General features: G+C 49.3%; 1 protein-coding gene across 13 annotated transcripts in view; it reads left to right on the top strand.

The window, feature by feature from the left end:
* The window catches only part of KCNJ15 (potassium inwardly rectifying channel subfamily J member 15), a 46,357-nt gene that overhangs the window by 24,662 nt on the left and 7,287 nt on the right, over window positions 1-14,408 (top strand). For 3 of the 13 annotated variants that reach the window (XM_008274885.5, XM_089330561.1, XM_008274884.5), the window contains exon 2: window positions 14,115-14,217. The gene's annotated coding sequence lies outside the window, so the exon portion shown is untranslated. Of the gene's footprint in view, window positions 1-3,102; window positions 3,314-3,333; window positions 3,533-3,560; window positions 3,767-13,247; window positions 14,013-14,114; window positions 14,218-14,408 lie in introns of those variants that run through there. The other 10 variants (XM_089330564.1, XM_089330562.1, XM_070071821.2 and 7 more) reach the window with 10 other exon arrangements.

Genomic DNA, 14,408 nt, shown 5'->3' with positions numbered 1-14,408 from the left:
GGAGGTGATGTGAGCTCTAGGAGGTGATGTGACTGGGGGAGGTGACGTGAGCTGGGGAGGTGTGACTGGGGAGGTGACATGAGCTGGGGGAGGTGATGTGACTGGGGGAGGTGATGTGACTGGGGGAGGTGACGTGACTGGGGGAGGTGATGTGACTGGGGGAGGTGACATGAGCTAGGGGAGGTGATGTGACTGGGGGAGGTGATGTGAGCTGAGGGAGGTGATGTGACTGGGGGAGGTGACGTGAGCTGGGGAGGTGTGACTGGGGGAGGTGATGTGACTGGGGGAGGTGATGTGACTGGGGGAGGTGACGTGAGCTGGGGAGGTGTGACTGGGGAGGTGACATGAGCTGGGGGAGGTGATGTGACTGCAGGAGGTGATGTGACTGGGGGAGGTGACGTGAGCTGGGGGAAGTGATGTGACTGGGGGAGGTGATGTGAGCTGAGGGAGGTGATGTGACTGGGGGAGGTGATGTGACTGGGGAGGTGACGTGACTGGGGGAGGTGATGTGACTTGGGGAGGTGATGTGACTGGGGGAGGTGATGTGACTGGGGGAGGTGATGTGACTGGGGGAGGTGACGTGGGCTGGGGGAGGTGATGTGAGCTCTAGGAGGTGATGTGACTGGGGGAGGTGAGCTGGGCCTGGAGTTTTGAGTAGAGACTTACCAGGCACAGGGCAGAGAGGAATCTGAGGTGAGGGACTTGCCTGAGCAGAGCCCTGGGCAGGAAATCTGCTTCATCAGCAACCTCTGGGTGAAGTGCAAACTCTTCAGTCGATTAAATAAAGCCTTAAATCAACATGAAATAATAGCCCTGATCACTTAATGAAAAGTTGGTTCTTGGATTTGTGCAATCAAAACATCTCTCACAGCAAATGATTTCATAGAATTGGCTGCAACCGTGTGTGGAAAATTTCTCAGTGGAACGCAGTGAGTGGTTCTCGTTTAGAGTGAAATCTGCAATGCTTGGGAAAGATCTGTGCTGGGGAAATTAAATTTTCAGATTAACTCCATAAAGATGGAAAGTCTGGTTGTAAACTCTTTCTAATTCTGTTTTCCTTTGAAGAGATAACTGCTGGTGACGCTAGACGCATATCATGCTCTTGTCACCTACAGAGAGACGCTGAGAGGGGCCCTGGATAGTTAGTGGTATCTGTTGCCTGTTTTCAAACACGTCCGGCATTTTGACATGCATAATGTTCCAGCTGATTAATAGTCTATAAACTGAAAGCCATGTCTGTATTGCAGGAGATCCAGGCTGCCCCACATGTTTGGATATCATAGCTAAATGTAGAGAACACTCTAGCATGGAATCTCGTTACACATTGCCTATGAAGGATCTCTTATAATCATGACCCACTACTCGGTCAAAGGGTATGAAGAACTGGCTTAAAACTTTGGGTGTCTACTGCCAAAATGCTGCCCCCAGCCCCACCGAGAAAGCAGCTATGCCAAATTCCTTTAATCAGATGCCACCTGTGAAGGCATTTGTCGACATAGAATGCCATGTGTCCCTGGTGCATCTGTGTTTCCTGGACCAGTGGCTCCCTCCCCTGTGCTAAGTCTCCTACTGTGCCTAGTTCAAGGCTGCCCAGGGCTCAGTCTGCAGTTGCCCAACCTTTCGCTGTCTGGGGGAGACACATCCACTTCCATGGTTTGAGTTCCTTTCGTAGACTAAGTGCCAGGGCCTTCTCCTGCCCAGCCTGCTCTCTTGAAGGTCATGTCCATCAGTGCCCCAACCTCCAGCCTGGCCCAGAGTCTCACCCTCTACATCAGGATTATGCACAAGAGTGAGCTGGCTGCAGGCGGATAGCCTACCAAGACGTTCAAGCAACCTGGATGTCCTGTAACATACGCATGTTCTTAAAGGGACAGGAAGATCCAGTGTCGTCTAAATCAGTACAAAGAAACCCCTAGAAAACAAGAAACCATGTCATGTCCATTCCGAGAGGCCAGGAATCCTTGGCAACTTCGTCTCCCTCCCCACCACTGCCCCAACATCCACCTGTCAGGGATGCCTGATCCCTCAGTCTGGGACATGAAACTCAGGGCTCCTACCTTGCTGAGCTCAAACTACTGGCATCGGTCCTCAGCTTTGGCTACCGAAAGCACCCATTAAACAGACCCCAAGCATTGCCTGTGCTTTCCATGTTTCATCAAGAATGCCCCAGTCCCTTCTTTTCCTGGAATAAAACCCCAGGATTCTCCCCGTGCTCCTGGTGATCCTACAATGAAGGCAAGGGGCAGGAAGGACCCACAAGTCCCGTGGGGTGCGGCTCTGTCCTCGGCCCCTACCCGATCCTTCTACCCCTTCTCCCCTGCTCGCAGCTTCTTCTCCTTGGCCTTTGCAAAGGCCGTGAGTCCCTCTATCCTGAACCCTGATCTGTCTCCCTGCTCACTGCGGTGCCTGTCTGGATACTTCTCACTCTTCACATCTCCAGCTCAGCACCCCCTCCTCAGGGGAGCACTGCTGGACCCCAGCCCAGGATGTGTCCTAGGCCCCGTGTTCTAGCCCATCTCCCATCCTGGGCTGTCTGCCTCGTTCTTCCTGTGGGCGTCTTCACACCTCTTCTCAAATGGTTTCCTGATGCCTCACTCCCCTGTTCCAGTGAAAGCCACACAAGAACAAGGACCCAGGCCATGTCAGCGCCACTGGCTCCCAGCAGGTGCCACACGGTCCCGGCATACAAATCAAAGTTGCAGTGTCGACAAGCCTCTTTGCCTTTTCAATGGCTTTTTAATTGCATAGGCATAAACACGGCTTATTCAGGGCATGAGGGTTCTTGTCGATTTATGAGAGCTGGAAGGAATCACAACCTTAATCCGCGTTCACTTGTGGTCCGTGTGATTCTGCTTGGGAAGACGTGGTCATCGCAGCCAGCGTTGGTAGTAGCTAACTCTTCCGCAGGAACCGGTACGAGCAGGTTCATTGTGTATTTTGAGCTCATGCAAGCCTACGAGACGCAGGAATTATCACGATTGCTGTTCTGTAGGTGAGGAAATCAAGTCTCAAAGGGGTTCAGAAAGTTGTCCCAAGCTGCACAGCTATTTTTTTTTTTTGACAGGCAGAGTGAAAGAGAGAGAGAGAGAGAGAGAGAGAGAGAGAGAGAAAGGTCTTCCTTTTCTGTTGGTTCACCCCCCAAATGGCCACTACAGCCGGCACGCTGGGCCGATCCGAAGCCAGGAGCCAGGTGCTTCCTCCTGGTCTCCCATGCGGGCGAAGCTGCACAGCTCTATTAACAGAAACAGCGACTGGAATTTTTAATCTTTACACTACGCTGCCTCTCAAGGATTTCAGTTTAAGTGCCGAGGAGGTAATGTTCAACCTGACTTTGGAAGGGCAGGTGGGAGTTCACCGAGAATGGGGAAGAGCAGAGAACCTTCAGGAAGGCATTGGTCGCCTCCAGACTAGAGCCTGCAGGGCCAGGAGCTGGTGGGGAGAGGCAGCTACACACCCAGGTCCCATCCTGAAGGGAACACGGATCAAGGGGAGGCAGGGCCAGGACTTGCAAGAGGATTTGTGCTTCTCAAAGGTAACCCCGGCTTTGTGTCGGCTGTGGGCACTCTGGAGGACTTAGGAAGGGGCGTATGGTGTGAGTAGTGAGTCCTCGGTAGATGAGTAAGCTCTCTGCTCCTTCCCAGCGAGACTTGAGATGAAACCACGGTCACAGGAAGCCGTGTGTGGCTGAGTGGTGCACTGGCTGCTGGGGCCGCCCTCGGGATTCTGAGAAGAGCCACGGGGTAAGGCTGAGAAGACCGAGAGCCGCGTATGTATCTGGGCTGTGTTTGATTTCCTCCTGGGTGTCCGTGCAGGGCAGAGGACGTGGGAATGGAGCCGCTGTTGCTGTGACGTCAGCCCCGCTGTTTTGCTTATTAGCCACCCAAGTGCGGGGCAGGGGTGTCCTTTTGGAAAGGGAGCTAGCGGTGAGTCGGATGGCTAAGCCATCCAGGCGTTTTTATCAGTGTGATGCCACCTGACCTGGCTAGCGGCTACAGCTGTCAACAGTGGGTCTGTGCAGTGAATTTCGCAGTTCAGCCTGAGTCCCACGGCAGGAGCAGAATTCCTGCCTTGGGGATGCACAGGCAGGTATGAGCCGAGCGCCTGGAACCCCAGCAGACGATGGGGAGAGCCCGGTGGGGATCTGTGACCCTGGATGAGGGGCGAGGGATGGTTTCTTGGTTTATTTGCAGTCGCCTCTCATGAAAATTTCCATTTGCTTCACTCTGAACGTGTGCCACCGATCATGGTTGTAGTAGCAGCCGCTGGGACTTTGTCATAGTGGAAATCGGACATTCCTTCTCCACGCTGCAGGCTTTTCGGGGGTTTTGAAATAGCATTTCTGCTCACCACAGCTTCAGGACGATAGCTCTGGCTTAATAGTTACGAAGAAGACCTTTTTGTTGTTTCTCAGTGTTGGCATGAGTGTATTTCAATACTATCGGTGCCTTTGGTATTCTTAATTCTTTTATTTTTTTCTGTTTGGATGACTTATTATGAAAAGGCAGTCATGTGTCTCACCAGTCCACCAAAAAAGGCACAAAACACAAAAATGGTTAACAGCCCCCAAGCCAAAATATTACAAATGCAACCAGCTTGGTAGATGGGCTCACGCCTCGGTCACGCTGTGCCTGAAAAGCCTTCTCCCTGCCCACAGCGGTTCAGAGCGGAGCTGCTGGGAAAAATCTCGACTGCTGATCTTGCAAAATGCTGTCTGTACACGAAACCTTGTTTGTAAGATTTTGGCCTTCTGAGCCACTCTTGAACATACATGTGCTCTTTCTTCGGGATGCCAGACATAATAAACAGAAACCCGTGAAGTTTAAGTTCATTTTGGTATAAAGCTTTTTTGAAATGCATGCATTTTTCATAATGCACATTTCCCAAGAACTTTTAAGCCTACATCGCATATACAGATGTAGGCTGCACATCTAAATTGCTGAATGTGCAATAACCATGTTTGCCATTAGCCCATGTCAAACATTTCATGGGGACCATACTACTCTCAGAATGATTTGCTGTCCATTTGAGATTCAGAGGGACCTGGCATCCTAACGCCATGAAAGATGGGCTGGGAGTCCCCCAGCTGACGACCCACAGACAGCAGAAGGCGTTTTCTTACCCTGCTTTTACCCCTGTTGACTGCTGAGGTCTTGGACTTGGATTCTTCGAGGAGGTATTTTGAAGTTTGAAGTTTCTGAACACTCAGATCACAAGCATCGGTGTTTTCAACGTTGGGGAAAGCAGCTCAGAAGTAGTTCTGGTATTTAAGGTAAATTGACCACAAGCCAAGAATTTTTATACTGATTGTGTTCCCCTGGGATGCTATGTTAGAGAAATGTGGTCGAACTTCTAGACTGATGGCGAGACTGGATTTTGAAACTTCCTGACACTCATTTCATTGTTAAATAACTGGGTTCCAAATCAAGGGAAAGTCGTAATCTTTTGTCTGGGATAAGTTTCCAAGCCTGAGCACAATACGCATAAAAGTCAACAGGGCGAAACATTCAGCCTCGTATGCAGGTGAATCACAGCCAAGCCAGCTGGTTGTCAGTGGCATCACTGACTCCAACAATTCCTAACTTACTATCAGCCAAGGAGAAGGTAGCCAGCATGAAGGCAGAGAGGCAAGCAGCCTGACATTGCTGCCTCTTTATAACGGGCCTGTTCAAAGGCACACATTAACGACGTGCTCTCTAGACATCTGCGTTTTCAGCACTCCAAAAAATATTGATTAGGCGACACAAGAAGAAGTAAAATGTGAGTGGTAAAAGATGCTTGTCTCAATGTCCTTGTGAGAGAAAGATCTAATCAGGAGAAAATCCCTATGAAATCTTGTAAATCATAGAATGATTTACAACAAATGTGAAAATGCAGTGATTCGGTCTTAGCAACTTCTCAAATCACACAGAGAGATAAAAAAAAAAGCAACAAATATCCTTGCTGGCTTCCCAGTTATTTTCTTCCTTTTTAAGTGCTCCAACTATGGCCGATTTGAAATCACATTAAACAAAATACCTTAAATGAACTACTTGTTTCTTCCCGACTGCTGTCTGCAGAAGCAGGTGCCGCCCACTGGGACTTCTCCTGGTCACAGTCAGGCAAGCCCAAACGCCCTGCATTTTCCCTTCCTGAACCCAGGGGCTCCATTTTGAGCCACCCCCTCCTCTGTGCTGAGTGCGAATTCACCTCGACAAGAGGAGGATGTCGGGGCAGCGCGGGGAAGTCTAGTGCAGCATTACAACTGGCCTCGTTTTTCTCCCAGGCATAAATTTTCCTGTTTTCACCAGTCATCTCCCAACAATGCAAGTCCAAGCCACGCTGTGATTAAAGGGGAGAAAATGCTTATTACCCACGTTCCCCGCATGTTGGAGCACGGAGAGACTTGGGGGTGGTAAACCAAGGGGAATTCCACGCTGGGAGCTGCTGCACCATCTCGCTCTGTAGGAAAGTTCGCTGCTAATAAGTAAGAGTGTTCAGCTAAAGCTGGTCACTTGTAACAACAGACAGATGTATTATGTTTTATTTGGGTTAGACGGTTCTCTTGCAAATAAAGGGCCTGAAATTAAACTGTCTTTACAAAAATATTCAGCAAATGATACCTCTGACTTATTCCAGTGTTTGGATTCTTTGCCATGGAAAATGGAAAATGAGCCTCCTGTTGAACCCAGTATCTGTTTAAACTTGCCTTTGCCGAGCAGAGAAAGGTTGACGTTCTATGGAATGAAAAAAGTTTAAAAAGGGTCTGTAGTGGGGAGTGAAGGCTATAACTATGCAAACCACATTTAGGGATGGGAAAGGAATTTTTTTTAGTACTTATGGAATTTAAAACAATAATAATGGAATGGAAACATAGGGGGAAAAAAGGCTAAATATTTGCCCACAGAGGCAAATTGAATCATTAGGTGCTCACATGCTATGCAGAATGTGGGATTTGTCTTTACAACAATGCTTGTTGATTTTCCACTGCATCACACGGCTGGGCAGACCTCTCCAATCCACCATGCCACCGCCGGCAAACTTTAGCCACACAATCCATTTGGAAAGTGAGTTCTTTGTAAGACACAGGTCCTTGGGAAGTAACCCCCGGAAGTTCTAGCTCAGCAGCTCAGGTGTGGGGTCTGAGACTGTGTTTGTGGTGAGCGCTCCCAAGTGGTGTTGGTGCTACAGTTGAGTGGGTGTCGGGACTCTCTGTGCTGTCCTGTCCAGTGTCCTTGCTGGCCAGTGAAGAGGAGGATAGCTTATGTCAAGACATTTCATGACAGCCAGCAGACCCAACTACCTGCCTGTACAATGCGCTGAGAGTCACAGAACCTTTTTGCCAGCCCCGACCTTGTTTCTGGCTCGGCAAAACTTAAGCACATCCCTCAAGCTTTGGGACTCCCCTCTCCCCAGCTTAAAGTGGAGGCATCCGGTCAGCCCAGCTCTCCTTGAAGTGTTCCCAAACATCAGGGAAAGCTCAAATTTCTTGTACATGTGATTTCAATATTTCTTGCACCCAAGTAAACTTATCTTTTAATTCCATCTCTTTCCAGTGAACTTGGTGAAGTGCCCTTGGGTATACAGTAGAGCAGGTTTCTTAACCCTAGGACTTCTCAGAAGCTGTAATCTTAAAATGTGTAAGGGGAACCTCCCAGGGGTGGAGACAGCGGGTGGTGGGAGCTCGGTAGGCAAAGCTGTCCAAAATCGTTCAACCACCAGTCCCTGAACCGTACACATAAGGTCCCCAGCTTAGCCTGCCCAATCCTAGGAGCTCAGATCTCTCCTGTCTGTGCTCCCAGCCAGTACAATGTTGAGGGTCATTCAATGATGGTACTTGCCATCCAAGGAGAATCCTGAGGGCAATTGTCAACTGATCATTTCTTTATAAAGATTTTATTTATTTACTTGAGAGGTAGAACTACAGACAGAGGGAGGGAGAGACAGAGAGAGAGGTCTTCCATCCGTGGATTCACTCCCCAAATGGTTGCAACGGAGCTGGGCCAATCCAAAGCCAGGAGCCAGGAGCTTCTTCTGGGTCTCCCACGCAGGTGCAGGGGCCAAGTACTTGGACCATCTTCCGCTGCTTTTCCAGGCCATAAGCAGGGAGCTGGATGAGAAGAGGAGCAGCTGGGACATGAACCAGAGCCCACATGGGATGCTGGTGCCACAGGCGGAGGCTTAGCCTACTATACACAGCGCCAGCCTCTGATTGCTTTTATTTTCCCCAGAAATTCTCATTTTCTCCCCTAGGAAGATACACTTGAACTTCTGTCCCCTAGGATACTTCAGCTAAAAGACCAAAAATTCCGTCTGGCAGCCATGATGCTTAGATATTTCACCCTATTGACTTTCTCCACCCTCTCAAATAACAAAACTGAACTTGAGACAACCTAACATAGGTGCTTGTTCATTTTTTTCAGATTCTCTGTAACTCATTGAGCAGGGGGGTCGGGTGGATCCTGACTCTCCAGGTGTGGTTGCAGGAGAAGCAGTGTGCACCACCTGGAAACCCGCTGACCCTCTGACCCTAGCCCTGCAGATCCAGAAACTCCGGGCTGGCTCCCAGACACGCGTTTTTCTCAAGCCCTCCAGTGATCGGATGCTCTCTGAAGTTAGAGAGCTGGTGTTAGAGACCCCAGAAGCAGGGACTACTGGTTAAGACAGTGCACATCATCTGGAGTATGGAGATAACCATAACCAATAATAGTAGCAGGACCTATTCCAGAATGTGTTTGAGATTACGATAATGGCTACCACCTCACATAAGGCCTTGTAGGGTAAGCACTGAACTGACCATTGCTATTTAGTCCATAATGGACACCACATCTGGTTAACTTCTTTATGCCCCACCATACGGCACTGGGGGGAGCGACGCCCAAGCGAGTTAATTTTGATGACGATGGTAAGAGAGGAGCCCGGTTGGCTAACGAAGTCCTCCGGGTAGGACACTGATGGGTAATTGTGAGTTATTTCTCCCCTCTAAGCTTAGTTTCTTCGTTATAGAGAAAATACGTCCTTCACAAGGTCAAGAGAAGGGTTCAATAACAGTCCCTGCCATTGTGTGGACTTTAAGTTCTTCCTTCCCGTATAAAACTGATAGTTTTATCAGTGATGTGATGATCGTGGTCCCCAGGACAAACCAGTTTGTCCAGGAGACAACAGATCCTGAGGTCACCCAGTCCAGAAATCAAGGGCTCCTTGTTCCACAGCACTAGTAGAATGATGGGATAGGGTGCATTTAGGGCATCCCTAACAAGCTTTCTTGCCATGATAAACTCAAACATTGACTTGGAAGTCATTTAAGGAGCAGAATTTTTCATCTTCTGTATGTTGTCCTTTGGGATCAGACAAATCTCTCTATTATAATCTTATTGACTATGGATTCTTTTCCTATCCAGTGTTGAGTCATAGAATGACATTCAGAGTTTACCTTCGGGATATTTTAGGGTTCACGTTTCTTTTAAATGCAGTGCCTTTTACATCCCAAGATCCACAGTTACGTAGTAAGGCTGTCTCTGTGGCCAGGGTCGCTCCAGGTTTCGCTTCAGCAACAGCGACTCCAAGGACGGTGTGGCTCACAGCAACAGGAACTTTTTCTCCCCCTCGTCACAAGCCAGCCGTGTTTCAGCTGTTGCTCATCTCTCCTCCGTTTTGCCCTCTGAGAGAGGGACAGGCCGATCTGAGACCCACCTGGGAGCAGTTGCTTGCCCTTCCACATTGAACCTGACACCTGCTTTCAGACATAAGCCACCCCATTGCCCACAGTCAGTCATATGGCCATAGCTGACACAAGGGAGTAGGAGACACACCTTCCGTAGGGCCAGGCCCAGGAAAAGGGCCCTGTGTGGACAGACCCAGCAAAATGACCCAGCAAGTGGCTGGAGGCCACATACAACCACCTGGGCAAAGACAGCCCCGATTTCCAACTTCCTGTCTTTCAGACACAGGTCCCTGTGGTAGTGGAAGCCAACTGGTAAACTTGCCATCTTCTCAACTTGGTTCCCCTCCGATTCTTCCGATTCTGTTGAAGAAGAATGAGCCAACCCACAGCCTCCAAGGAGCTGTCACTCTTCCCAGCCATCCTGGATCCCCAGTGGCCCCTGGGGAGAAGTGAGTTGGCTGAAGGAAAGTATCATTCCCCCCCAAGAGAGGAGAACCGATGGCTTGCCCATAGGAATCTTCCCTGTCAACCTGGGCTTCCTGGCCACTTCTGAGGCCACCTGGGCAAAGCCACTGTGGCCTCAACTGACACTGATGTGGTCACGAGCTGTCAGCCCAGCCTGGGAAGCGAGTCCTGACCAAGCAGGAGTATGGCACAGGGCCAAAGTCGAAGGCCCGAGCAGGTGTTGTGTGGCCAGTCACAGGGTCCAAAGCAGGATAGCCACGCCTCACTGGTTTTATTTTCAATTCCTTTTAAACCCTTGTTGCTCAGTGAACCCCAGTAGGTTCTTGTTGGGCAATTTTTTTCTACTTAATATTTAAACCTGTGTATACTTAAAATGAAATTTAATCTAGGTATTTGGGGTTTGTAGACAAAGAGAAGGAACATCAAAAAATTGACGTGGCACAAACATTTGACGTGCAAGAAGGCTTTTAAAGCCACTCTCCTTACAAACAGGAAGCTACATTTTGTCAGAGCGTGAAAGTTAGATCTTTCTCCTTTTCATGTTTGCCTGGAAATGCTAAGATCTGATGGCTCAGAGGTCACCCCTCCATGCCTCACTGCCCCGCCCGGAAGGGCATGCATGAGATCACTGGGGCTCTAGTGGAGGGACTCTAGCTTTTGGAAGCCACTGTCGCCCCTTTTTTTCTACAAGTGAAAAAAAAAACCACATTGTTTTTCTGTTGGCATCTCTACTTGGTGGGTCCACCCTGGAGCACAGAACGAAGCTTTTTCAGGAGAGGCGTGTTGAGACTTCCAAAATTGGGCTTAACAGAACTCCCGCGGTCTTAGATCTCAGTGTTCTATTCACTAGGAAGGGAAAGAATTAGTCTTAAACTGAATATTTTGCCTAACAAAGCAGCCACATGACAATTAACTGGAGGAGCAGATTTTGAGACTTAGATAAAAGGTTTTGGATAAAGCAGGCAGGCTAGCAAAAGTGATGAGTGAAAGCCTACTTTGGGAATTCAAGATTTCTCTGTATTCATTCTAGTTAGTACTTTCATTAAAATTCTATCTTAATACATGCTTAATGTACATATAATTGATATATTATTATAATTGTGTATTCAATATCCATTGAATTATGTATTCAATATTCATTGTGTGATAGATAATACACCATAAAATATAAAATCTATATAAAAATGTAAATAGCATGTTTCCACTTTGATCACATTCTCCACATCTTTTTTTTTTTTTAATGCAAGGAAACAGGTTTATTCAAGAGGCTAGCGGTCCTGGGGGAAAGCAGACATCTCCAGTCTCAGAAGTGCTCTTCCGGATTCCCGAGCTAGCAGGAAGAGCTTTTAAAGGGGAAAGGGCCATGGAGGGAGGTTAGGGAACACAGTGGGCAAACAGAGCTCCATAGCCTTGCTGTAAATCTCATACCTGGCCTTGGGCCGTTGGGCAGTAGGGGCCGGATATGCCTGGAGATGAGGAAGCAGGTGTTCTCGCTGCACACAGGCAGCTTGATTGGGGGGGGTCAGGGAAAGTGAGGGGCACTGCTCTTCCCGGGGGAGTGGGGGAAACGCTGTACACACCTTCCGTGCAGTGGTTCCCAGCGTGTGCTTCTGGAAGGACAGCGCCAGCATCACCTGGGAACTCAGACATTCTCCAGACCCGAGCCAGAAACACGGAGCCCCCAGACAGCTCGGACACAGCTAAGCTTGCACACCTGGGCCAGGTCGGGGGGGCAGAGAGCCAGGCGAAGGAGCTTCATCGCACAGGTGCTCTGGTGAGGAGTGTGGGGGTGGGGGGTCCCTTCCCCGCTCTTGCCTCAGTGTCATCACGGCCGGGATGATGATGGTGCTTTCTCGGAAAGGTGGGGGTGAGAGTGGATGAGGTTCACACGTGTGCAGAGAGCATGTGGCTGGCATGCGGTGGGGAGTGTCGACGCTGGTGGGAGTTGAAACTCCACCACTATTCCTACCTCTCTGAATCTTGACTCTCTTACTCCATTATCACTGTCCGGTGTAGCTATCAGCCTCTTTCCCATTTTGGACCACTTCTGACGACTCTACGTTAACTCTGTCATTGCCCATCATTTGCTTACATTTCTTCTAATTGGCTAACAGCTTTCTGGCCATTAACAGGTGGGTTTCTCTGCCAGAACAGCATGTTCCGGAGAGCTGTGGCTGGTTCCTCTGATTCTCCGTTCTTGTAGGAGCCTCTTTCCCGGATAGTCTGTTCTTCCCTGGAGCAGGTGTTGGGACTGCCTTTTGCTTTCCTCATTCTCATGGTTTCGCCCTAACACTGCAAGTGCAGCTCCTCACATAGCCGAGTGCCCTTCCAACGTGCCAGCTGTTGAGCTATGTCTCAGAAAGGTATTGTCTTTCCTTTACCCCCAGAAGATGAACGCTGCACCACATAAACTCTGGGTAACTTTACAGCACACGTCTGCCACAGGCTTGACGAAGAGGGTCGTGATGGACCTCAGCAGTTTCAAAGACTTCCGTTCAGTAAAGAACTTGCCATTTTGAGGATTTCAATCCTCAATCAAGTTCTGCAACTTGGAACAATACAGTATAAACTGTAGAAATAAATACCAATTCCAGAGATCAAAGAAGACTGCTAATGGTTTGAATAGAGTTTGCTTATCTCGGGAGTTAAGAGAGAAGAACTCACAAGTCAATATCCTTTTATTATTCTTCTCATTCTTAACTCTCGGGACAACTACATTGTCCCTTAAGACTCTGGAGGTTAAACCAAGTGGATGGAGGCATCACTAAAGAGAAAAAGAAAAAAAAAAAAAAAACAAAAAAAACCTAAGGCCCTAACATAGAACTATATGAAATACAAGTGTCTTTCAGCAATGAAGTGAATTTCATGCAGGAAGTCTGTAAGGAACAAAATACTACGAATTAGCACATAATGAGGCATAAATAATAAGGCAACAGGTGAGCCTGACAGGTGCAATAAGATCTTTGGGCTGCATACAGCACGGACGATTTGTTTTCCCAAACATGCTGAGCTACAGTGGAGGATCTAGCCAATCTGAGACTGGGAATAATTTTAACTATAAAACTGGTGATAGGTAACTGGTGAATCAGAAAAGAAATATGAAGTGTGTGTGTGTGTGTGAGAGAGAGAGAGAGAGAGAGATCTGGCCCGTGGTTGATACATGGTTTCAGACACCTGTGTCCCACGCAGGAGTAGCTTGGTTCAACACCTGGCTCCAGCTCAGGCAGCAGGTGACAGCACAAGTAATTGGGTCCCTGCCACCCATGTGGGAGACCTGGGCTGAGTTCCCCAACTTCTGTTTCTCAAATTTAACTATGTAATATATATACATATCTATGTGGGGTAGACAGATTGGTAAATACACGGATGGGTATAAAGAACTAGGAAGAATTCGTTCAGAGAAGTAGGATGCGAAAGAACCTCCTGGCCTCAGCATGGCTTACTGGCACCGTGGAGGACGGAGGGGATTTTATGGTGGGCTGACAAGAGCATGGGTCTGGCTTCCAAAGATCTGGAGCCCACGCACCCCAAGGTATCAGTGTGTAAAGTGTGTGTCCAGCGGGACGGTTCTGACCAGCGTTGCCACACTAATATCTGTGACTCAGCAGGGGCAATGTGCTTCCACAGGCGGTAAAAATATTCTAGACTCTTCCCTTCCAGCGCTCACTGTTTACTTCCCCTACACTTCCCCTTCCTGCCTCCGTTTGCTGCTCGGCTCATAGGCTCCTAGCGGGCCTCGGTGGGGGTGGGTTAACCCTGTCTTTCCAGGGGGCTTTGCCACCACACTCCCGCCAGGGCTCAGAATCTACAGTGAGGGCTGTGGTTGGGAGTTCAGTTGGATTCTGGAAACATCCGTGAGTTTCCACCCTGTTTCTGGGCACTGGGCCAGATGGCCAGGGACTGGAAGGTAACTGCCAGGGCCGTGGCCCTTAGGGGCCCTTGGGAGCCAGCTTTATTGGGGTGCGCTTCGTGACCACCTGTGAACACCACGTGTCCCTCTCTCTTGCAGGCAGTAGCGGAAGCCCATGGTAGCCAGGTGGGTGAAGGGGAGCAAGCACGTTCTTTCCACCTGCCTGGAAGAAGACTTCTCTGACCTGCCAAGCAAGCGACAGGTAGTGTTGGGGCTAAGGGGCCTAGGGTGCTAGAGGGAGGGAGGAGGACAGAGTGGGCGGCGCACCCTTGGGCCCTGGGCTGTGCCTCCCTCAGGCCCTGTGGGGGTGCCCCCTGCTGATGTCTCTCACCCCAGCATTAGGTAGGCAGGATTATAGCAAAAGTGCCCCAGCAGAGAGAGAGGAGACTCAGT

The sequence above is a fragment of the Oryctolagus cuniculus genome, chromosome 4 (genome assembly GCF_051225735.1).
Source record: "Oryctolagus cuniculus isolate XC-2025 breed Fujian yellow rabbit chromosome 4, ASM5122573v1, whole genome shotgun sequence".
Lineage (NCBI taxonomy): Eukaryota > Metazoa > Chordata > Mammalia > Lagomorpha > Leporidae > Oryctolagus > Oryctolagus cuniculus.
This window is presented reverse-complemented; position numbering and strand designations above follow the sequence as displayed.